Here is a 25,862-nt window from a genome sequence, read left to right on the forward strand (position 1 = left end):
GCCCACGCAATCTATTAAGACTTCTGCTCCTTTAGAGCTGCTCATGATTGACTATGTCTTGATAGGATACTCAACGTCTGGGTATTCCTATTGCTTGGTAATGACAGACCACTTCACCAAGTATGCTGTAGCAGTGCCGACAAGAGATCAGACCGCGGAGTCGGCGGCTGAAGCCGTGTGTCGACATTTCATCCAGGTGTTTGGGTGTCCGCAAAGAATACACTCGGATCAGGGGGCATGTTTTCAGGGGGCATTGATGAAGGAGCTGTACCACCTGTCTGGTGTAGCACAGTCGAGAACGACACCATACCACCCCCAAGGTAACGGAGCTTGTGAGCACTTTAATCGGACTCTGTTGCAGATGTTGAGGACGTTAGAGGGTAAACAACAGGTACGCTGGCCTGAGTATCTCCCCGAATTGATGTGGGCCTACAATAATAGAGTGCACAGCACTACTGGCTACTCACCACACATGTTGATGTTTGGGAGGTCAGGGCAGGACATTGAGGATTTGAGCATGCCAGATCCCTCCTCCAATCCCCCTCGGACCGCATCAGAATGGGTTTGGCAACATCGGCGGCGATTGAGGGTGGTGTATCAGGTGGTGGGTGATCGACTCAGTCAGGTGACCCATAGGGACACGCGTCCCGTGCAAACTGAGCATTTCTCCACGGGGGATAGAGTGTTGGTGAGAATCAAACAACGGTTCGGAAAGCTGAGTGAACGGTGGGAGGAGACTCCATACCTGGTAAAAAAATGGGTGAGCCCTGAGATTCCAGTCTACGAGGTCAAGCCAGTGGGGACAGGGGGACCATCCCGTAATCTTCATCGTAACATGCTACAACGGTGCTGGTTTAAAGATTCCGTCCCCGTTTCCACGGAACCACAGGCTGTGTCCCGAGGGGTGGGCATCCCTAATGCTCGTGAATTTGATGGTGGGTCTGCCTCCGTGCCTGCTTACTTGCCCCCTGCGATCAATCTGTCTCCGTGTGGAGAGAGTTTTGAGAATGTGGTATGTCCTTCAGAGAATGGGGAATCAGGTCAGTTACCTGACCTGTATGATGTGGCACAGGGCGCCACACCTCAGGAGGGAGCAGCCTCATTGGCTCCCGTTGAAGAGACTTCTGCCCCCTTGGGAGCTGAGCCTGTTGGGGTGGATCCCAGGAGAACTACTCAAGCTACGGCGGGTATACCTCCACAGCACTATGCACAAGACGACTTTGAGTGGGGAGGTGTGTCGAGGACGCCAACCTCTAGTGGGGTGGCATGTGAGAGTGTAAACTGTTATAGCAGCAGGAGAGCATTAGAATCCTGTGACTTTTGCCTGGCTGAGCTCATAGCAGGGGCAGAGCTGGAGACCCTGTGTGTTCTTGTAACATACCTGGCGGCGTCCTTGCATAGTGGTCCATCTCCCACTGTGCAAGAGCGCGCACTTGATCTCCTGTCCAGAATGTCTCTCTGGCTTCCCTCCATGCTGTCTGTTTGTGTCTGTTTCTGCTGCTTAAGGGCGGCGCCCGATCACTTCCTGCTTTTTGTACCTGCTGTGGGTCACACCTCTTGTGCGTCCTCAGCCTATTGCTGTCTGTCACCTGGTATATAGCTCAGCTGCGCCCATCTATCCCTGCCTGAGCATAGTGTTTCTTTCAGTGTGTGCTTGCACTCTGAAGGTGCCAGGTCCCGTTCTGTGTTCTCTTGTCTGCCTATCCTGGAGGCTGTATTTCCAGGCCTGTCTGAACACGCTCCTAGCCTGTTCCTCCTGCCTTCTAGGGGCCGATTACCTAGACCTGTTCCTGTATCTTGTCTGACCTGTCTGAACACGCTCCTAGCCTGTTCCTCCTGCCTTCTAGGGGCCGATTACCTAGACCTGTTCCTGTATCTTGTCTGACCTGTCTGAACACGCTCCTAGCCTGTTCCTCTCGCCTTCTAGGGGCTGATTTCCTAGACCCGCTCCTGTATCTTGTCTGTCCTGTCTGAACACGCTCCTTGCCTGTTCGTCCTGCCTCTCTGGGGGCCGTATTCCCAGACCCGCTCCTGTATCCCGCTGCAGTGTCGGTCTCCTCCGTACACTCAGTTCCAGTCTGAACTCTCTCCTATCCTTTACCTGTTTTGCCTCTATGTCCGTTCCCTTCCTTTTTCTGCAGAGTCTGAACTCGTATCTAACTCCTGCTTGTTGTCTCTGTACTCCCGTTTGTGAGTTTGTGGTCCACTCGCTACTTCATTGCAAGTACCCTGTGGGTGTCTGGCTCTGCCTTTCCCTTCCTGTCTGTTCCGTGTGAACAGAGCCCTGTCCCCCCTACTCAGCCTAGCCTGCTCTGACTCCTTTGCTTACCGCTCCGGCGGTTCTAGCCTGCTCTGACTCCTTGCTCACTGCTCCGGCAGTCCTGTCCTGCCCTGCTTCTGCCCGCTGCTCCGGCAGTCCTGTCCTGCCCTGCTTCTGCCCGCTGCTCCGGCAGTCCTGTCCTGCCCTGCTTCTGCCCGCTGCTCCGGCAGTCCTGTCCTGCCCTGCTTCTGCCCGCTGCTCCGGCAGTCCTGTCCTGCCCTGCTTCTGCCCGCTGCTCCGGCAGTCCTGTCCTGCCCTGCTTCTGCCCGCTGCTCCGGCAGTCCTGTCCTGCCCTGCTTCTGCCCGCTGCTCCGGCAGTCCTGTCCTGCCCTGCTTCTGCCCGCTGCTCCGGCAGTCCTGTCCTGCCCTGCTTCTGCCCGCTGCTCCGGCAGTCCTGTCCTGCCCTGCTTCTGCCCGCTGCTCCGGCAGTCCTGTCCTGCCCTGCTTCTGCCCGCTGCTCCGGCAGTCCTGTCCTGCCCTGCTTGTGCTCGCTGCTCCTGCAGCCCTGTCCTGCTCTGTTCTTGCCCACCGCTTCGGGCGTTCCCTCTCTGCTGTGGTTGTCTACCGCATCTGCGGTTCTGTGACCCAGTCTGTACTGGGTCTTAACCTTTCTGTGCTCCAGCCCGTCCTTTCGGCCAGTACCTCCCTGCCTGCATACTCGCCTGTATCCACCCATCTGCATACCTGCCGTGTTTGCTTATATCCACCAGTCTGTGCCAGCCTAACCTGCCTGTTCCTGAGTCCCAGTGTGTACTGGGTCCTATCCCGCCTGTGTTCCTACCTGCTAGTGCCTCCCTGTCTGCACTCTAACTGTGCTTGCCTGTACCCCTCTACCTGTATTGTTCCTGAGTCCCAGTGTGTACTGGGTCCTATCCCGCCTGTGTTCCTACCTGCTAGTGCCTCCCTGTCTGCACTCTAGCTGCGCTTGCCTTTACCCACCTGCCTGCATACCAGTCGTGCCTGCCTATACCCTCCAGTCTGTGCGCCAGCCTAACCAGCCTGATCCAGTAATCCCTGTGTGGGTCAACCCCCGTGTCCGGAGTTTGACCTGGAGTAGCACCTGGTCCCTCTGCCCGGTTTCTCCCTGGTGCACTGGCGTCGTATGCCGTCGTGCCATCTTGGTCGGATCGGCCAGATACTTAGTCACGCCCCTCCAGGCACTCTCCGGTTCATGGTCCAGTGGAATCACTACAATCACACGCACACGCCGCTCAGCCCGGGCGTGTGCATAACAGCATGCTCAGGCCATGGTTCCCGTTGAGCCCCACGGCCTTCGCTCTCTGAGAAGTTTTCCAGCGAATACATGCATTAAAATAAATAAATAAATATTTTTTTTTTCCTTTAGCTGAGTTCCAGGTGAATTACGCACCCGTCCAGATGGATCTATCTGCTCTCGTTCCCGCGGATCCGCTACGTTATTATGGGGATCCTAGACAAAGTCGTGCATTTGTGGAGCAATGCATGCTACACTTCAAGTTCTACCCTCTATGTTTTCCCACCGATCGGGTTAAGGTGGCATTCATTATGTCTTACCTGGCGGGTGATGCCTTGGAATGGATCAACCCCCTATATGAAACACAGGATCCGATCCTCCTGGACCTAATGGCCTTCCTGGTGGCCTTTCTAATGGTCTTCGATGATCCTAACCCGGAGGCTCCTGCTGAAGCTTCACTTCCCAATATCCCGGAGCAGCCCCAATGGGTAATGTGTGTGGGTAGCGCAATAGTCCTCCAGCCCAATGAGACTACTGCCCACCCAGAATCCTCACAGGGTGACTACGCTTTCCGGAATACTTCTCCCAACCTCAAGAGGCAGTCCAGACGTGCTAGACGTAGAGGCAAGCCGTCACGCCAGGGTCTGTCCTCCCTGAGACCTCCTGACCCCAACCTTGAAGTCCCTACTGAAGCTTCATCTCCCTGTATCCCGGAGAAGCCCCAACGGGTAATGTGCGTGGGTAGTGCACCAGTTCTCCTGCCCGAAGAGACTTCTGCCCATCCAGACTCCACACAGGAGAACTTCCTGCACCCGGCATCAGATGCTTCACCCACTTTAACCGGTGTGCATGTCCAAGGATGCTCCAAAGCTGTGGTTACCTCAGAGTCTGTGCACCTCTACTACCTGGCGGAGGACCCCCTGTTGCCTCCTGAATCCTCCGGGATACCACTCGATGACAAATGGAGAGAGAATTCTCTACACCCGGTACTCGATACTTTGTCCGCTTCGTCCTGTGAGCCTGACAATGGGTACCCCAAAGTGGTAGTTACCCCCGAGTCTCTACACCCTTCCGACCAGGCGGAGGACCTCCAGTTGTCTCCTGAACCCTTCGGGGTGCTACCTGGTAGCGAAAGGACAGAGACTCTCCTATACTCTGTACCTGATACCTCGCTCGCTTCGTCCAGTGAGTCCAACCTAGTGTACTCCGAAGCAGAGGTTACTCCCGAGTCTCTACACCCCTCCGACCAGGCGGAGGACCTCCAGTTGTCTCCTGAACCCTTCGGGGTGCTACCTGGTAGCGAAAGGACAGAGACTCTCCTATACTCTGTACCTGATACCTCGCTCGCTTCGTCCAGTGAGTCCAACCTAGTGTACTCTGAAGCAGTGGTTACTCCCGAGTCTCTACACTCCTCTGACCAGGCGGAGGACCTCCAGTTGTCTCCAGAACCCTTCGGGGTGCCACCTGGTGGTAAATGGACAGAGACTTTCCTATATCCTGGATCTGATACCTCGCTTGCTTCGTCCAGTGAGTCCGACCTAGTGTACTCTGAAGCAGAGGTTACCCGTGAGTCTCTACACCCCTCTGACCAGGCGGAGGACCGCCAGTTGTCTTCAGAACCCTTCGGGGTGCCACCTGGTGGAGAATGGACAGAGACTTTCCTATACTCGGTACCCGATACCTCGCCTGCTTCGTCCAGTGAGTCCGACCTAGTGTACTCTGAAGCAGATGTTTTCTCTGAGCCTCTGCACTCTTCTGACCCGGCGGAGGACCTCCAGTTGTTTCCTGAATCCTCCGGGGTACCACCAGAAAACAAAGAGACAGTGACTTTTCCTCATTATGTACCTGATAACCCGTCTATTTCTTCCTGTGAGCTTGACAAGATGTACCTCGAAGCAGAGATTACCCCCAAGTCTCTGTCCCCCTCCAACCCGGTGGAGGACTTCCAGTTGTCTCCTGTACCCTCTGGGGTGCCACCTGAAAATATGTGGAGAGAGACTTCCTTGTGTGCTGTTCCTGGTACTCCACCCGTTTCGTCTGTTGCTAAGGGTGGCTGGATGGGAGGTAGCATCCTAGCTACCCAGAGGAGACCAGTTTTTCCGGTGGACAGTGGAAGTGATCTCTTCGAAGTGAAGAATTGGCCCTCGAATTCCCTGCGGAAGATTCTGGCAGGCCTGAAGAAGAGGGGGCGTAAGGGGGGGGGTACTGTAACATACCTGGCGGCGTCCTTGCATAGTGGTCCATCTCCCACTGTGCAAGAGCGCGCACTTGATCTCCTGTCCAGAATGTCTCTCTGGCTTCCCTCCATGCTGTCTGTTTGTGTCTGTTTCTGCTGCTTAAGGGCGGCGCCCGATCACTTCCTGCTTTTTGTACCTGCTGTGGGTCACACCTCTTGTGCGTCCTCAGCCTATTGCTGTCTGTCACCTGGTATATAGCTCAGCTGCGCCCATCTATCCCTGCCTGAGCATAGTGTTTCTTTCAGTGTGTGCTTGCACTCTGAAGGTGCCAGGTCCCGTTCTGTGTTCTCTTGTCTGCCTATCCTGGAGGCTGTATTTCCAGGCCTGTCTGAACACGCTCCTAGCCTGTTCCTCCTGCCTTCTAGGGGCCGATTACCTAGACCTGTTCCTGTATCTTGTCTGACCTGTCTGAACACGCTCCTAGCCTGTTCCTCCTGCCTTCTAGGGGCCGATTACCTCGACCTGTTCCTGTATCTTGTCTGACCTGTCTGAACACGCTCCTAGCCTGTTCCTCTCGCCTTCTAGGGGCTGATTTCCTAGACCCGCTCCTGTATCTTGTCTGTCCTGTCTGAACACGCTCCTTGCCTGTTCGTCCTGCCTCTCTGGGGGCCGTATTCCCAGACCCGCTCCTGTATCCCGCTGCAGTGTTGGTCTCCTCCGTACACTCAGTTCCAGTCTGAACTCTCTCCTATCCTTTACCTGTTTTGCCTCTATGTCCGTTCCCTTCCTTTTTCTGCAGAGTCTGAACTCGTACCTAACTCCTGCTTGTTGTCTCTGTACTCCCGTTTGTGAGTTTGTGGTCCACTCGCTACTTCACTGCAAGTACCCTGTGGGTGTCTGGCTCTGCCTTTCCCTTCCTGTCTGTTCCGTGTGAACAGAGCCCTGTCCCCCCTACTCAGCCTAGCCTGCTCTGACTCCTTTGCTTACCGCTCCGGCGGTTCTAGCCTGCTCTGACTCCTTGCTCACTGCTCCGGCAGTCCTGTCCTGCCCTGCTTCTGCCCGCTGCTCCGGCAGTCCTGTCCTGCCCTGCTTCTGCCCGCTGCTCCGGCAGTCCTGTCCTGCCCTGCTTCTGCCCGCTGCTCCGGCAGTCCTGTCCTGCCCTGCTTCTGCCCGCTGCTCCGGCAGTCCTGTCCTGCCCTGCTTCTGCCCGCTGCTCCGGCAGTCCTGTCCTGCCCTGCTTCTGCCCGCTGCTCCGGCAGTCCTGTCCTGCCCTGCTTCTGCCCGCTGCTCCGGCAGTCCTGTCCTGCCCTGCTTCTGCCCGCTGCTCCGGCAGTCCTGTCCTGCCCTGCTTCTGCCCGCTGCTCCGGCAGTCCTGTCCTGCCCTGCTTCTGCCCGCTGCTCCGGCAGTCCTGTCCTGCCCTGCTTGTGCTCGCTGCTCCTGCAGCCCTGTCCTGCTCTGTTCTTGCCCACCGCTTCGGGCGTTCCCTCTCTGCTGTGGTTGTCTACCGCATCTGCGGTTCTGTGACCCAGTCTGTACTGGGTCTTAACCTTTCTGTGCTCCAGCCCGTCCTTTCGGCCAGTACCTCCCTGCCTGCATACTCGCCTGTATCCACCCATCTGCATACCTGCCGTGTTTGCTTATATCCACCAGTCTGTGCCAGCCTAACCTGCCTGTTCCTGAGTCCCAGTGTGTACTGGGTCCTATCCCGCCTGTGTTCCTACCTGCTAGTGCCTCCCTGTCTGCACTCTAGCTGTGCTTGCCTGTACCCCTCTACCTGTATTGTTCCTGAGTCCCAGTGTGTACTGGGTCCTATCCCGCCTGTGTTCCTACCTGCTAGTGCCTCCCTGTCTGCACTCTAGCTGCGCTTGCCTTTACCCGCCTGCCTGCATACCAGTCGTGCCTGCCTATACCCTCCAGTCTGTGCGCCAGCCTAACCAGCCTGATCCAGTAATCCCTGTGTGGGTCAACCCCCGTGTCCGGAGTTTGACCTGGAGTAGCACCTGGTCCCTCTGCCCGGTTTCTCCCTGGTGCACTGGCGTCGTATGCCGTCGTGCCATCTTGGTCGGATCGGCCAGATACTTAGTCACGCCCCTCCAGGCACTCTCCGGTTCATGGTCCAGTGGAATCACTACAATCACACGCACACGCCGCTCAGCCCGGGCGTGTGCATAACAGTTCTGAGGGTGTCTGCTGTGTGAGAGGCTAGACAGGAAGTCTGTGAGAACTGAGCTGCAACAAGACGCTGTCTCTACAAGCTTCCCTGTGGAGATTGTTAACCCCTGTCCCTGGTGAAGCTGTGTCCCTGCATAAGAACAAGTACTGAGCTGGGGAAATCTGTGTGGCTCTTTGGAGTTTTGTGGAAGTCCATGCTGAGTGGACTAGAGACTTTGTGCTGAAGGAGCCAAGTGTCGAGGGAGAAGGGAAAGAGACTGAGGAATCCATTTCTGTGACAGAGCACATGGTCGGTGGTCTGGAAAAGAGTGAGTGACTGCGAGAGGAGAGAAGGAGTCCAGTGCCATTCACATTGAGAGGATACTGACAAGCCTTGTGAAGAGATCTTCCCAGACCTTAACCTGAGGCTACAGGACTAAAGTCCCTGGCGTGTGGGCTCGGCATCGGCCGACAAGACAAGGAATCTTTGCTGATTTTGTGAAAGTTGCTTTTGTTTTGGCGCCAAAGTTTTTCGGGACTAGCTGCAGCCACCGCGATTCACAGGCCTGTGATAGACTACATCTGAGGTTAACGGTACCGTAACTTTAAGATACCCGGGTATCGTTATAATAGGGGTATAAGAGCAATTGGTATAGTTTCATGCATTGTTATTGTTAATAGTGGTAGGATTGTACTCAGTGTGCCATCTCAGGGGGTCCCCATAGACCGCCCTCACTAGACTGACACTGTGGTTAGGTAAAATTGTTCCAGATCTCTAGAATAATTCACATAAGATGGAAATCTTGAGATTGGCACATTGATTTCAGCTTTTGCTGATTGTGTGTATTTAGTAGGGAGAAGAGATGAGTGTTGTTCTACTCGAACTGTTCGCCAATCTCAAATTCGAGCTGTTTTGGGCGGTGTTCGAGCCGTTCGGCGAACACGAACAATTTGAGAAAAATTCGGCTGTTCGAGGTTATGTTCGATAACTGTTCGTGCACCAAAATCATAACTGGATTTTTTCTCAGTAATGATGAAAATTAATGTTAATACGCAGTTTGAGTGTACAGCGGGGTGGGGGGAGGGGCAGGGGATGGATCTCTGCAGGAACAATGAAGATCTCCATTTTTTTTCCTCTTTCCCGCATTTACAGTGGGGAGGTGCAATCTGTCAGCCTATCAGCAGCGCACACACGGAGCGAAGTGCTTTTTTTCACACAAGCAAGGGCATGTGTCATTGGCAGTGTATGTCACATGTCCTTGCCCTATAAGACCAAGCCATTTTCCCCGTCGCCACCATTTTCTCACTGCTGCAGCTGCGTGTTAGACGGCACCGCTGTTGCTGTGTGCGCTATACCTTGTTAATTTCAAGCCAATTTTCGCACAAATCTACAGATAGCTTGGGAGTAGGGAATAGTTGTGATTGCAGTCCTTTTAAGGACTAGGTTACAGCATTTCCTACGACTTTTATCAGGCAGGTCTGTGCTCTTAAATAGATAGATTGTGGGAGTAAAGACTAATTGTAATTGGAGTCCTTTTCAGGACTAGGTTACATCAGTTCCTATCAGTTTTTGCCAGGCACGTCTGTGCCAGTGCTGTGCAAGTTTTTTTCACAGCATTTAGCTGAATCTAGCAAAGCTAATCCTTTTTGGCCTATTGCAGAGTGTGTTAGTCAGTGGAGTAGCCTATCTGTGTTGCAAGATATACCACCTGTGTATAGAATACCAATTTTTTTACTGCACCTAGTGAAGTAAAATCTTTTGGGCATAGCATCATTCTATTAGTCCATCTATACTGACCTCCATCAGGTTGCAAATTGAATATAATTTTTTTCTGCATCTAGCTCTGAAAAAATATTGGGCTTCTAGCTGTGTGTGGGACTTGTTCTATTAATCCATCTATACAGACCTCCATCAGGTTGCAAACTGAATATATTTTTTTCTGCATCTACCTCTGAAAAAATATTGGGCTTCTAGCTGTGTGTGGGACTTGTTGTATTAGTCCATCTATACTGACCTCCATCAGGTTGCAAACTGAATATATTTTTTTCTGTATCTACCTCTGAAAAAATATTGGGCTTCTAGCTGTGTGTGGGACTTGTTCTATTAATCCATCTATACAGACCTCCATCAGGTTGCAAACTGAATAAATTTTTTTCTGCATCTACCTCTGAAAAAATATTGGGCTTCTAGCTGTGTGTGGGACTTGTTCTATTAATCCATCTATACAGACCTCCATCAGGTTGCAAACTGAATATATTTTTTTCTGCATCTACCTCTGAAAAAATATTGGGCTTCTAGCTGTGAGTGGGACTTGTTCTATTAATCCATCTATACAGACCTCCATCAGGTTGCAAACTGAATATATTTTTTTCTGCATCTACCTCTGAAAAAATATTGGGCTTCTAGCTGTGTGTGGGACTTGTTGTATTAGTCCATCTATACTGACCTCCATCAGGTTGCAATCTGAATATATTTTTTTCTGCATCTACCTCTGAAAAAATATTGGGCTTCTAGCTGTGTGTGGGACTTGTTCTATTAATCCATCTATACAGACCTCCATCAGGTTGCAAACTGAATATATTTTTTTCTGCATCTACCTCTGAAAAAATATTGGGCTTCTAGCTGTGTGTGGGACTTGTTCTATTAATCCATCTATACAGACCTCCATCAGGTTGCAAACTGAATATATTTTTTTCTGCATCTACCTCTGAAAAAATATTGGGCTTCTAGCTGTGTGTGGGACTTGTTCTATTAATCCATCTATACAGACCTCCATCAGGTTGCAAACTGAATATATTTTTTTCTGCATCTACCTCTGAAAAAATATTGGGCTTCTAGCTGTGTGTGGGACTTGTTCTATTAATCCATCTATACAGACCTCCATCAGGTTGCAAACTGAATATATTTTTTTCTGCATCTACCTCTGAAAAAATATTGGGCTTCTAGCTGTGTGTGGGACTTGTTGTATTAGTCCATCTATACTGACCTCCATCAGGTTGCAAACTGAATATATTTTTTTCTGCATCTACCTCTGAAAAAATATTGGGCTTCTAGCTGTGTGTGGGACTTGTTCTATTAATCCATCTATACAGACCTCCATCAGGTTGCAAACTGAATATATTTTTTTCTGCATCTACCTCTGAAAAAATATTGGGCTTCTAGCTGTGTGTGGGACTTGTTGTATTAGTCCATCTATACTGACCTCCATCAGGTTGCAAACTGAATATATTTTTTTCTGCATCTACCTCTGAAAAAATATTGGGCTTCTAGCTGTGTGTGGGACTTGTTGTATTAGTCCATCTATACAGACCTCCATCAGGTTGCAAACTGAATATATTTTTTTCTGCATCTACCTCTGAAAAAATATTGGGCTTCTAGCTGTGTGTGGGACTTGTTGTATTAGTCCATCTATACTGACCTCCATCAGGTTGCAAACTGAATATATTTTTTTCTGCATCTACCTCTGAAAAAATATTGGGCTTCTAGCTGTGTGTGGGACTTGTTCTATTAATCCATCTATTCAGACCTCCATCAGGTTGCAAACTGAATATATTTTTTTCTGCATCTAGCTCTGAAAAAATATTTGGGCTTCTAGGAGTGTGTGGGACTTTCTCTATTAGTCCATCTATACTGACCTCCATCAGGTTGCAAATTGAATATAATTTTTTTCTGCATCTAACCCAGCCAATAGTTTTGGCCTAATACCACAGTTTGGCCACTCAGCTCTGCTCGGTTCCCATCCATTGTTTTTTTGTGCAAACAACTCCAGAGTTGTTAATTAGTTAACCACCAAAATGAGTGGAAAAAGGCCTGCTGCTGGTGGAAAGGGGAATAGGCGTGTTGGGAAGGGGAAAAAAGGTTGTGTCCGTGGGGTAGGTGTTAAAGCAACAGTAACATCTGCAGAAGAAAGACCATCTTCCAGCCAAACTAAAATGTCTACTTCTTTTAGCGGACAATGTGATAAGATCCCTTTCTTACGGCCACGCCAATCGCTACAAATTCCAGATGAGGCACAAAAACAGCAGGTGCTTCAACGGATATCAAGTGCTCCTTTAAGTGGGCTCTCCTCCACATCAACTTCAACATCACAAATACTCCAGTCCTCAAAGGTGTCACCCCAATCGCACTTGCTTCCTCACAGCTCCCAAATCTCCAGCTGTCTGTCTGAGTATGAGGTAGAACAGATGGTTGAGTCTGCAGAGCTGTTTACTCATACTATAGCCTGGGAATCAGAGGTCGACTGCAGCGCTTCTGTGAATCCAGACGAGGAAATGATCTGCACTGATGCCCAGAATCTTTATGAGTCGGATCCAGGACCAGACGCAGAAGGTTCTGACCATAATGTAGACCCTCATTCCCAAACTGTAACTCCTGTTGGTGGAGACAATGAGGAAGACGATGATAAGACTCAAATACCTGATTGGAGCGACAACTTTAGTTTTTTGTCAGGGCAGGAACAGGTTGGCTCTGAGCACGACGAGTGTGATAACGCACAGGGTGATGATGATGAGGTTGGAGATCCCACTTACTGTCAACCCACAGTCAGCCAAGAGATGAGGTCAGCAGAGGAGGTGGAGGAAGATGCTAGTGACGACGAGGTCAGGTTGCGCCTTCCTGGACAGAGACGTAGTACTGGAAGCACGTCAACAACTGCATCCTCAAACACAACTCTGCCTCTCACCACAAGTCGTGGTGGCTCTTCAGGTCGCATGGGTGCTAAGCCTTGCATAGCCTGGGCATTTTTTCAGATCGATAAAGATGACCCAACTCGTGTTATCTGTAACATTTGTCAGCAAAAGCTAAGTAGAGGCCAAAAAATACATAGTTTGAGTACTTCATGCATGAACCGGCACATGGACATGAAGCATAAGTTGCAGTGGGAAGCTCAGTGTGCTACAATGCGGCCTAGCCGGCCGGGCCAACCACCGTCTGCCATATCTTGTGCATCCGCGGCCTCTTCATCCTCTGTGACTGGGGGGACAGCAGTCACACCTGTTTTGGGGCGCAGACCTGCCACCTCTTTACCCGCAACAGCCAGCGTGATTGGCAGGTCATCATTTTCTTTGGAGGTGGTAACACCAGGTGGTGTTGAGCGCTGTCCGACATCGATAGCACCACCTTTGGATCAAGGCAACCTAACATGTCCGCCTGCATCTTCCTCACAGACCGGCAGTTTGCCGGGGACACCCTTATCAACCCCGTCTAAGCACAATAGCCAGCCCTCGGTCCCTCAGATGTGGACAAGTAAAAGACCATTTCCTCCTAGCCATGAGAAAGCTAAGAGGTTGAATTTCACCATCTGCAAGTTCTTGGCTACAGAAATGCTGCCTTTCCGCCTGGTGGACACAGAGGATTTTCGAGACCTTATGTCCGTCGCAGTGCCCCAGTACCAGATGCCCAGTCGGCACTACTTCTCAAAGAAAGGTGTGCCTGCGCTCCACCAGCATGTCGCACACAACATCACCGCTTCTTTGAGAAACTCTGTGTGTGACAGGGTGCATTTCACCACAGACACTTGGACGAGAAGGCATGGACAGGGGCGTTACATGTCGCTGACTGGGCACTGGGTAACTATGGTGACAGCAGGACAAGGGGCTGCTGTCCAAGTCTTGCCGTCCCCACGAGTTGTGCGTCAATCCTCTTTATGTCAAAGTTCCTCCACTGCTTCTGCCTCCTCAACCTCCTCTCGGTCTTCCACCTGCACCCAAAGCCTGTCTGGTCATGCCACAAGCTTTCTAACTGCGCAGAAGGGATCCTGCACACCTCCTTACTATGCTGGCAGTAGGGCTCAACGTCATCAGGCGGTTTTTACATTGAAATGTCTGGGAAATGTGAGTCACACAGCTGAGGAGTTGTGGTCAGCTCTGGAGAACCAATTTCATGAATGGTTGTCTCCACTGGACCTGAAACCAGGGAAGGCCATGTGCGACAATGCTGCAAACCTGGGTGCGGCCCTTCGCCGGGGCAATGTCACACACGTGCCTTGTATGGCTCACGTGTTGAACCTGGTTGTCCAGCAATTTTTAGCCCACTATCCCAGACTAGATGGCCTTCTGCAGAGGGCACGGTCGCTGTGTGCTCACTTCCGCCGTTCGCATCCCGCAGCTCAGCGACTTACATCTCTGCAGAAGTCGTTGGGCCTGCCACTTCACCGGCTAAAATGCGATGTGCCTACCCGGTGGAATTCAACTCTGCACATGTTGCAGCGACTGTGGCAGCACCGACAAGCCCTGGTGCAATACGTTCTGACGTATAGCCTGGGCCAACGAGATCCAGAGGTGGGGCAAATCACGCTGGAGGAGTGGTCTCAGATCAGGGACCTATGCACCCTTCTGCACAGTTTTGAAATGGCGACGAAGATGCTTAGTGCTGACGATGCCATTATCAGCATGACTATTCCGGTGATTTACATGCTGGAGCACATGTTAAACAGAATTCGGAGTCAGGTGGTGGCACAAGAGGAGGTGGAGGAAGTAGAGGAGGAGGAGTTGTATGCGGAAGGGCTAACATCTGCAAGGTCCAGACGGTCGGCAGCACCAAGGCGGCAGGCATGTGAGGGTGGGGGAGATGGTTTTACCAGGGCGCATGGTAGCAGCCAAACTAGTGAGGAAGGTGCAGGAGCCCAGGAAGAAGTGGAGGACGAACTGATGGAAGACTCATCAGATGAGGGAGACCTTGATCACATTTCTGTTGTGCGAGGTTGGGGGGAGAGGACAGAGGAAGGAAGCATGATTGTTACCTCGCCACCAACACAACAGGGACTTGGTGCTCCTGGATGCGCAACACACATGAGTGCCTTCTTGCTGCACTACCTGCAACATGACCCTCGAATTGTGAGAATTAGAAATAATCCTGACTACTGGGTTGCCACACTGTTAGATCCCCGGTACAAAAGTAAATTTGCAGAAATTATTCCTGCCATAGAAAGGGATGCACGCATGCAGGAGTATCAGCAGAGACTGTTGCAGAATCTTACATGTGCTTTTCCACAAAATACCAGTGGTGCACGTAGTGAATCTCACAGTTCCAACTTGCCAACCGTGGGACCGTCAAGTGTTCAGCACTCAAACCGTAACAGAACCACAGTATCTGCTGGTAACATCAATTTTGCGGAATCATTTCACCACTTTTTTAGCCCATCCTTTGCAAGGCCACAGGAGACAAGAAGTCTGACACATAGTCAACGCCTAGAGACGATGGTACAGGAGTATCTCCAAGTAAACATTGAAGCCATGACTGTGTCACTGGACCCTTGCTCTTTTTGGGCTTCCAATCTGGATAAATGGCCGGAGCTAGCCACTTACGCCTTGGAGATCTTGTCATGCCCCGCAGCCAGCGTTCTGTCTGAACGTGTGTTCAGCGCTGCTGGTGGTGTGCTGACAGATAAGCGCACGCGGCTCTCCACTGATAATGTAGACAGACTCACGTTCATAAAGATGAACAAATCATGGATCCGAAACGACTTTTCTACCCCTGTGTCATCCTGGGGAGAGTAAAAGCTTGATGATTGGTTAAAATCACCCTACCAACCGTTTTAAGCTTTCAAATTACTAATCATGTTTATCTGTATCTTGGCTGGAAAATAATTTGGGCTTTGTAGCAGTGTGCAGCACTGATTCTATTAGGCCATCTATAATAAGCTCCACCAGATTTAAAATTACTAATCATGTTTATCTGTATCTTGACTGGAAAATAATTTGGGCTTTGTAGCAGTGTGCAGCACTGATCCTATTAGGCCATCTATACTAAAGCTTCACCAGATTTAAAATTAATAATAATTTTTAGCTGCATCTAGCCCGGAAAATAATTTTGGGGCTCCGAGATGCGCAAGACACATAAGTGCCTTCTTGCTGCACTACCTGCAGCATGACCCTCATATTGTCAGAATTCGAAGTAATCATGACTACTGGGTTGCCACACTCTTAGATCCCCCAAACTTTTCGATCAACCTTTTCATTTTAATAAAGACCAAAAAAATGGTCATTTTTGAAATTATAAGCATTAGCAGGTTGTTAGAAACTGAAATCAAACAGTTTTCAACTCAAAACTTTATTCTAGGTGATGTTACATTTTCACATAGGACCCCTTGTTCGAAAGGAGCTTCTGAACTCTCTCGTCCATTGAATTTGTCAGGTTTTGGATGGTTTCTGCTTCAATTGTTTTGCATGAGGACAGAATACCCTCCCAGAGCTGTTGCTTAGATGTGAACTGCCTCCCGCCATCATAGACACTCCTTTTAATGATGCTCCAAAGGTTCTGAATGGGGTAGAGGTCAGGGGAGCATGGGGGTCACACCATAAGTTTGTCCCCTTTTATGCCCATATCAGCCAGAGATGCAGATGTTTTATGTGCAGCATGAGATGGTGCATTATCATGCAGAAAAATGATCTTGCTGTGAAATACACGGTTCTTCTTCTTGAACCATGGCAGGAAGTGCTGTTTGAGAAAATCCACATACATTATGGAGTTCATCTTTAGCGCCTTCAGGGATCTTAAAGGGGCCGACAATCTCTCTCCCCATGATTCCAGCCCAAAACATTACTCCACCTCCTCCTTGTTGGCGCTGTAGCCGTGTTTGCGTGGGGTGTCCATCAACCAGCCATCCTCCACTCCATCCATCTGGACCATCGAGCGCTGCACGGCACTCATCCGTGAACAAAACAGTTTTGAAATCAGTCTTCATGTAATGTTTGGCCCACTGGAGCCGTTTCTGCTTGTGTGAAGTGGATAGAGGAGGTCGACAGGATGGCGTATGCAAACGTCTGAAGGACCCTGCATCTTGTTGTTCAGGGGACGTTGGAGGCACCAGCAGCTTCAAAAACTTGTCTGCTGCTATGACAAGGCTTTTTTGCCGCTGCTCTTTCAACCTGACGTAATTGCCTGTAGGAAAGAGTCCTCAATTTGCCCTTATCAGCACGCACACGTGTGTACTGTGAATCAGCTACATGCTTCTTGATTGCCAAGACACTTCATCCTGATCATCGCACAATGTTGATTGTAGTCATGCCTTGACCTAAACACTCCACAATTTGTTGCTTCTCAGCAGCCGACACATCCTTTTTCTTTCCCATTTTGGCAGAAAATGTAGGCTGCTTAATAATGTGAGACAGCCTTCTTAAGTAGTCTTGCCTTTCATTGGACACACCTGCCAAACTAATTAGCACAGGTGTCTGCAATTGCTTACAGTGATATAAAGAGCCCTGACACACATCACCATCAATGAGTTTAACTGACAAACAAACAAATTCTTCCCTTATCACTCCTAAACACTTTTTGCATAATAATTTGGAACACAGTGTACATGTGCTTTTCCACAAAACACCAGTGGTTCACGTAGTGAATCTTACAGTTCTAACTTGCCAACCGTGGTCTGTATGGAGTTGTTCAATAAAGGGCCCAAAATTAAAATAACATAGATGGGAGAGGTCTCTATGAATAGGAATTCCTAAGTATTTGATACCCTGTGAGGGCCAGGCAAAGGGAAAGTTGGACTGGATGGAATCCTATATGGATTTGGGAAGGGAGACATCGAGGGCCTCAGACTTCGCTGCATTGATTTTAAAATTTGACCATGTAACAAAGTGATCTATTTCAGCCATAACAGCATGGATGGATATATGTGATTGAGTGATATATACTAGGACATCATCAGCAAATAGAGAGCACTTGTACTCGGTGCCTCCCACCTCAATCCACCTAATATTGGGGTTATGGCGAATTGATGAGAGCAGGTGCTCCGTCACTAGGATGTATAAGAGAGGGGACAGAGAACATCCCTGCCTTGTCCCATTGGTGATTGTGAAAGGTGATGAAAATGTTCTGACGCGCCCCCTGGGCCTTGGGACACCCGGAGCCGGACCCTTTTTGGTGGATGCTGGTGGTTGTAGTCTCCGTGGCGTCGACCCGGTTCCGTGGCTCAGGGCGGTCAAACCAGTGGCGGAACTATTTATGTGGTTTTGATGTTTAAATGTCCGACTACGCCACCCGTGGATTGCGGTCAGAGTGAACCGCCGCTCCAGGGCAGACCGCTGAGGCTGGTGTTGTGGGTGCAGCAGAGCGTAGCATAACTCCCCACGGGAGGAGTATAGCCTCAGGGCAGTGTATGCGGATTCGGGCGTGCGGTGGCGACTCGCCCGTCCGCGCCCCTGAGATCCCTTCGTTCCTCGTTCCTGGAGCCTTCTCCGCTCCTCTTCCTTCCTTCTCCCTCTTCCAGGCCTGGGCCTCTGTTACTAGGCCCGCCTCCGGAGCAGAGCTCATGCAGAGCCCCTGCTCCCTGCCACTTCTGCTCAGACTTCTCTGCACTGAACTAAGATGGTGCCCACCTTTTATACTCCCTTCTCAATGCACCCAGGAACTGCTTCCTCCCTGCTCCTGCACTACAGGGTTCCCCTTCCTCAGTGTTCCCTCCCCCCACTCCAGCCAGGGACAGGGACTGTCGTGCCCATCTCAGGGGCATATTGGTCGCCCTGCCCCACGGCAATGTGGTGTAATGCATGCAGGTGTCGGGTCCTGATCCACACTACATCCTTACCTGAGAGTGAGATATCACACCTCTGGGTGAGGTGCAATACCTCTGTTGCAACCGAGCCCTCAGGGTGCTACAGTTCCATTTATCTTCAGCCTAGGTGGCGTATTGCGATACAGGGCCGTGATTTTGGCTATAAAAGGGTCCCCTAGACCCCTACCCCAAGCTTTTTAAGAGAATCATATATGGCGTGCCAGGAGACTCTATGGAATGCTTTCTCAGCATCCAACGAGAGTATCTAATTACAAATTTTTAACTGCATCTAGCCCAGGAAATACTTTGTGCCTAGTAGCAGTGTCTGCTAGTCAGCGGATTATCCCGGCTGTTAAGCAAGCTACACCACCTGTAGTTTGGACACTTCATTTTTTCAAAGGAAATGCTTCGGGACCACGGGATACTCAGTGAAGAGCATCAGGAGGCACCCCAAGGCATAGGGGCTCGGACTGGCAGTAGGATGCCTTGCGGTGGACAGCCGAGCTCGATCCTTATAAAAGCTTTTTAACTGCAGCAGCTTTAGTGAACGCTACTGGAGCTGGAATTACGCGGCTGCTGGCATGAGACTTGCCCTCCAATAGATCCTTGTAAATGGATTTAAAGTGTATTTATTCAAATTAGAGAAACAATTTAAATTAAAAAGCTTAGAGCTGCCTCCACCACAGGGGGGCTCGCTCGACCCACCAGCAGACAGGCACCAGTATTGGGAGAGGGGGGCTGGCCGTCAGGGTTCACCGCGGCTCTGGCACAAACCCGGCGACACGGAGGTGGCACGGGCAGGAGCGGACTGAACGTGTCGGCTTCTCACTTTTTGGATTTTAGAAGGGCATGACATGCCTATATCTGTGTCTCCCCCTCCTTTTACTCCTCCACCTCTTTTCTTTTCGCATGACTATATGTACTTGTCACTTTTCCATGTGTTAGTTGTGTCTTCTGAGCAGTTTGTCAGCTTTTGGACACCTTTGAAGGTGTTTTCTATGTGTTTCTATGTGTTTTTGTTTGCCTGCCATTGGTTTTAACGGTGTTCGAAGGTGTTCGACGAACAGTTCGACGAACAGTTCGGCGAACACACGGGTGTTCGACGAACCGAACCAAACTCGAACACTACGGGGGTGGCTCAACACTAGTAGGGAGAGTGTCCCAGGTAGAACCTGAGACTGATTCATGCAATACTGAATTTTAGTCTTATCCCTGTTTTAGTAAAGAAAGTGTTGTTTATTTCTGTCTCTGTCTCAGTTTGTGACTCACTGGATCTCTCTCGGACCTCCGGTCATTACAGGTGGCAGGCTGCAAACTTGCGCTTTCATTGCAAGGAATGGGGGAGGTACAATTGAACATTGCCCTGGGACAAGGACTTGCACGGGGATAGTTGCAAGTCTGCATCTTCTGATGCGGAAAGGATCACTTCTGATGGGCACACTTTTAGGTAGTGACCTGGGTGTCAGAGATGCTTCCAGGGGTCTTCCCCATGCTGTTCCCATGTCTTTTCAGCATTGTATGCATGTGTCACACAGCACATGGCCAGATAAGATTGTAAAATGTTAAAATGACATTTCCCGGTGAATGCATTTGTCACGGTTGAAAGCAATACAAAAGTGCAAAAACGCATAAAAAATGCTACTTGTGAACATAGCCCAAGGTGTGGAGGAGTATTTTTGTTTTTGGTTATTTATTTTACCTTATACACAAGTCTTTACCATGGAAAGGAAGTTCCTTAACATATTTCACAGGAAAGCACTTTCAGTTTAGTTTTTGAACGTTTTATTGTGAGCCCGTAAAAGTGGCTTAATACCTCTGACCACGTTGTGGACAGCAGTAACCTGGGGGTCAGAAATGCTTCCTGGGGCAATGCCCATGCTGTCTCCATGTCTTTTAAGCACTGTCACTATCGTTTTGGGCACTTTTTAGGCTTTCTACAGACTGCCGGGGGTGCCGTCGCAAAAATGCTCGGGTCTCCCATAGACTAACATTGGGCTCGTTGCTCGGGTCGAGCACCCGAGTATCACGGTGAGCTCGGCCCGAGCTTCGAGCACCTGAGCATTTTAGTGCTCGCTCAACACTGGTCATTAGTGATTTAAGTAAGGGCAGTTTCAGTAGTGTGAAGAGCGAAAGCCAAATTGTAAAGGGTCAAGAAGAGAGTTATCTGAGAGATAGCAGATGAGAGGGGAGTGGACCAAGCGTTCCAGGAGTTTAGAGATGAAAGGTAGATTAGAGACTGGTCTGCAGTTAGCAGCGCAGTTCTGGTCCAGCAGGGATGGCTTTTTAAGCAAAGCGGTATGATGACGTGTCTGTGGTTGGAGGTATGGAGACCTCCAGCATGTCTGTGCTACAGGACACTGACTAGTAGCGGGCCAACCCGCAGCACTGTATGGACTGTTTTTCTTTGTTTTGCTACTTTGTGCTGGACAAGGCTATGTTTCATTTACCTGGGGAGTGTGGTTTATGAAGTTCGAATAAACCCACCTTGGATATTTTTTAAGAAACTGGCTCCTGTGACTACCTTGAAAGTGGCTGAGTGAGAACCAACCCCTTACAGTAGTTGCAGTTGGGGAGAGAGACTGAAGCAGATGTGAGGGAATAGGGTCACGTTGAAGGTGGTAGGGTGAGAAGAAGCAAGGAGACTGGTCATTTCTTCTGTGACAGGTTCGAAGATGGAAAGTGAACTTGAGGTGCAGGAGGGAAGGGGATCCAGGCTCTGAGGGGTTTGTGTGAAAATGTCCTGAAGGATATGATTGATTTTTTTGCAGGAAATAAGTAGCTAGATCGTCACCGCTTAGGTTGGTGACAGGAACTTGTACTTTAGGGCTCAAGGGGGAGTGGAAGGTTTCAAAGAGTCATTTTGGATTGTTGGCTAGAGATGTGATGAGGGTGGTGAAGGAGACTTGTTTAGGCAGATGGAGTACAGATATATAAGTTTTGAGCATGAATTTATAGTTGATGAAATCATCTGCTGAAAGTGATTTTCTCCACAGACGTGTGGCACACCTTGCACAGTGCTGGAGAAAATGTGTTTGCATTGTGTGCCAGGGCTGCCGTCGGTGTCAGGGTGTTCTGCATGTAGCAGGTGTTGCTTCATCCAGGGCACTCTGCAATGTATTGTTATAATGTGACAATTCTGAATCTGGACAGAAGAGGGAAGAGATGAGAGCTAAAGATAACTAGATTGTTCATAAGCTGCTGGGTATTGATGGCACATAGATTTCTGTGTGTATGGTAAGGGGGTCCTGGGTGTGGAGACAGTTCTTGACAGAGAAGGAAAGAAGGTTGTGGTCAGAGAGTGGGAGAGGGGAGTTAGTAAAGTCATGCAGTGAGCAGAGTTGTGACAAGACTAGGTCCAGGTTATATTCACCACTCACTATTCCGTGAGGGCGCTGTAATCACTCGCCAACACAATGAGTGTCAGTCAGTGATTATAGCTTCCTCACTGTATAATGAGCAATGACTGTAACTGCTCTCTCCACTGCCTCAATGATTGGAGGTGAGTGGCTGAAGGGAGAACAAAACTTAATTTTCTCCCTGCAGCCATTGCTCCAGCAAGCTTACCAGGCATGATATAAACACTATTTACCTGAACATTATCACTGTATCTCTAAGTAAATAGCATTTTCAGAGGTGAAAGATTCCAATTAAAGTAAACTTCATAGTTTTGCAGATTTGGCATTTGCGACCAATCCTACAACATTGTGAGCCAGTCTCATACTATATTAAAGACTATAAGCCCAGCCCGTCAGACAAAACTAAAACTTTCCTTCTCACCACACAAGTGTTTGCTGAAGCTAATGATTGGCGGTTGAGATAGTATTGTGACATTGTTCTAGGAGACAGAACTGCTTGAAATACCAGTAAGGCTGTGTGCCCACTATGCGTTTTTCAAGCGTTTCCGCAGTGGCAATTCCACTGGAGAAACGCTTAAAAAACACTTGGTAGAAGGTCTGCCATGTTCCCCAATGATAATCCGCATGTGCTGTGCACATGCTGCGGAAATTTCCGCTGCGGATTATCATTGCAGAAAAATCCGCAGCACTACCAATTATTTTGCGGAATCGCTGCGCTTTCGCCGCCATTAACTTCTGTTGAATCGCATAATATCCGCATCACTACATTTGCACATGCGGATATTATGCGATTCAATGTGCGGATGGTACCTGAGTTTGGAGAAGAGGAGACTCTCCTCTAGATCCAGGTACCATAGTACCTGTAAAAAAAAAGAATTCAAATAAAAAAAATACATTATACTCACCTTCTGATGGCCCCCGGCCTCCTCAGCGATCCGTCCTGGCTTCCCTGCAGCTCGCAATGGTCTAAAAGGACCTGCCATGACGTCATTTAGTCATGTGACGGGTCACGCGACCGCTGACGTTGGCTGTCGCGTGACCCGTCACATAACTAAATGAGGTCATGGCAGGTCCTTTTACACAACCGCGAGACACTGGGGAGACCGGATGTATTGGATAAGGACACCGGGGGCCATCAGAAGGTAAGTATAATATTTATTTTTTATTTTTTACCATTCTTTTACTGTCACACTATATAAATCCATGCTGGTTGCATAGATTTATATAGTGTGACCAAGTTGTCAAGCACTTTCCAAGTGATGCTAAAATCGCTTGGAAAGCGCTTGACAACCCGCATGCGATATCGAATGTGCAAAACGCTTCACATCCGCATGTCCCTGGCAGGAAAAACGCATGTACAATCCGCATGTACAATCCACATGTACAATCCGCATGTACAATCCGCATGTACAATCCACATGTACAATCCGCATGTACAATCCGCATGTACAATCCACATGTACAATCCGCATGTACAATCCGCATGTACAATCCACATGTACAATCCGCATGTACAATCCGCATGTACAATCCACATGTACAATCCGCATGTACAATCCGCATGTACAATCCGCATGCGTTTTTTCTGCCAGGGAGATGCAGAAACGCTCAGGAAAAATCTGGAGCATTTCTGCATCGTGGGCACATAGCCTAAAATAAAAAAATAAAACAAGATAATTTTTTGAGCCATTGTAGGTTTTGTACATACTTTTTAATTTTTTTAGGAAGTTCTTATCTATGTTAAGGTTATTTGCAAGTTTTTATGCAATTTGCAAAAAAAAATTATATGTTTTAGACGCCTTTTCCTCTTAGTCCGACAAGGTAGTTTCTCCAAATGGACTTTGGTTTTGCAGAAAAGGGCATATCATAAAGAGGATTTCCACTTTAAGAAAAGTGGACTCCAACAACTTTTATACATACATAAAATAACAAACAGAGCAGGTACTCACCTTACTCAAGTCCAGCATTGGCTCTCTGCTGATGCTCCAGTCTCTGCATTTTGGCTACAGTAGTTATATCACGACGACTACATAGCACATCACTGCTGCAGCCAATCACTGAGGTCAGCAGCTCTACTGATGTAGATGGAATGGGCTGGCGAACTGATTAGCTGCAGTGGTGATGTGCACTGTTGATGTGGCTTCACCATTGCAGCCAAAACAAAGACTGGAATATCGGCGGAGTACCAATTCTTGACCTGAGGAGGTTGAGTCCCTGCTCTGTTTGTTATTCTCCATATATATAGAAGTATTTTGGTCTATTGTTCTTAAAGTGGAAAATCTCTTTAACATATGCCAAATTTTAGCCACAAAGTAACTAATAGATGGTTTAAACATAGACTTGACAATCTAAAAATGCACCAAATTTATCAAACTGCAAGAGCCACTTTGATAAATTTGCACATTTCAAGATCATATTGATGAAGGTGCGCCAATGTATGCATTTTATGCTAATACTATGTGCTGCACTCACTAGGGCATAGTACATATTCTGCAGTTTCTGTAATGTTGGTTCAGCACTGTATTCGCACAAGATGTTAGAAGCAGCTGCATGTTTCTCCGATTTCAGACAGCCAGTTGATAAATTATTCCAAGGAACGTGATCAACAGAGAGAAAAAGGGTTTACAGGTAGGTGGTGTTTCTTAGTTGAAACCTAGATTAAAGGAATGCATAGCTGAAGAATGACTGAGTGCGGCTTTGCACAAAAGGCAATTTAAAATCTTTGATCCCGGTGTGCCGGCAACGGGCTACACAGGCAACTGTCAAGGTAAGGATTGCGCAGCAAAAATCAGTGGAATTGAGACATTCATATGCATCTCATGAGACCATGCAACTATAAATGCTTACAGTGAAACATACTGTATAGAGGGGATAAAATCTACAGATTTATAATGCAGACCACATTAAAGATCTGTAACAATACTTCTTTGAAAGAGTAATATAGTCCTTTACTGGAACTTAATACCGTTAACGAAATGATGATGCCCCATTCCAGATGTATCGCATTATTGCAGCTTTGTATTACTGATTTTTTTTTTTTTAATCACTACATAAATTGTAATATTACTAAAGGGAATTGGAATTCTAACATAACAATCTATACGTATCACCAATGTGAAAAACTAACTGCCTCCTTAACGGCACAATATATTGTTCTAGATATGAATTTCGTCTATGTACCGGTCTACAGTACTCACTGTTACTCATATAGTATTGGAAAACAAAATTCAATAATGTATGGATTTCCATAGTGTCATACAGTTGTGCTCAAAAGTTTACATACCCCCGCAGAATTTTTCCTTTCTTGGCCTTCTTTCAGAGAATATGAATGATAACAAAAAACTTTTTCTCCACACATGGTTATTGGTTGGGTGAAGCCATTTATTGTCAAACTACTGTGCTTTCTCTTTTTAAATCTTAATGACAACCAAAAACATCCAAATGACCCTGATCAAAAGTTCACATACCCTGGTGATTTTGGCCTGATAACATCCATAGAATTTGACACAAATGGGTACAGGAAACTTGGTAAAGGTTGAAGGAAAGATGAATGCAGCATTTTATCAGCAAATACTGGAGGCAAATTTGCTCTCATCAGCCTGGAAGCTGCGCATGGGACGTACTTGGACGTTCCAACATGACAACGATCCAAAACACAAGGTCAAGTCGACCTGTCATCGGCTACAGCAGAACAAAGTGAAGGTTCTGGAGTGGCCACCTCAGTCTCCTGACCTCAGTATCATTGAGCCACTCTGGGGAGATCTCAAGCGCGCAGTTCATGCTAGACAGCCCAGGAATTTACAGGAACTGGAGGCTTTTTGCCAAGAAGAATGAGCAGCTTTACCATCTGAGAACATAAAGAACCTCATTCACAACTACCACAAAAGACTTCAAGCTGTCATTGATGTTAGAGGGGGCAATACATGTTATTAAGAACTGGGCTATGTGAACTTTTGATCAGGAGGCCAAGAAAGGAAAAATTCTGCCGGGGTATGTAAACTTTTGAGCACAACTGTATATCCTATAAAACCTTGAGCTCTACACATGTTTCTATATATGTACATATGTATATTTTGCATATATTATCACTTATTATTGTGCTTTTTTTATTATTTTGTACAGTTCTCATGAAGGTCCATATGAAG

The sequence above is a fragment of the Phyllobates terribilis genome, unplaced genomic scaffold (assembly GCF_046119375.1).
Source record: "Phyllobates terribilis strain yellow unplaced genomic scaffold, ASM4611937v1 Scaffold_9__5_contigs__length_417890890, whole genome shotgun sequence".
Classification (NCBI taxonomy): Eukaryota; Metazoa; Chordata; class Amphibia; order Anura; family Dendrobatidae; genus Phyllobates; species Phyllobates terribilis.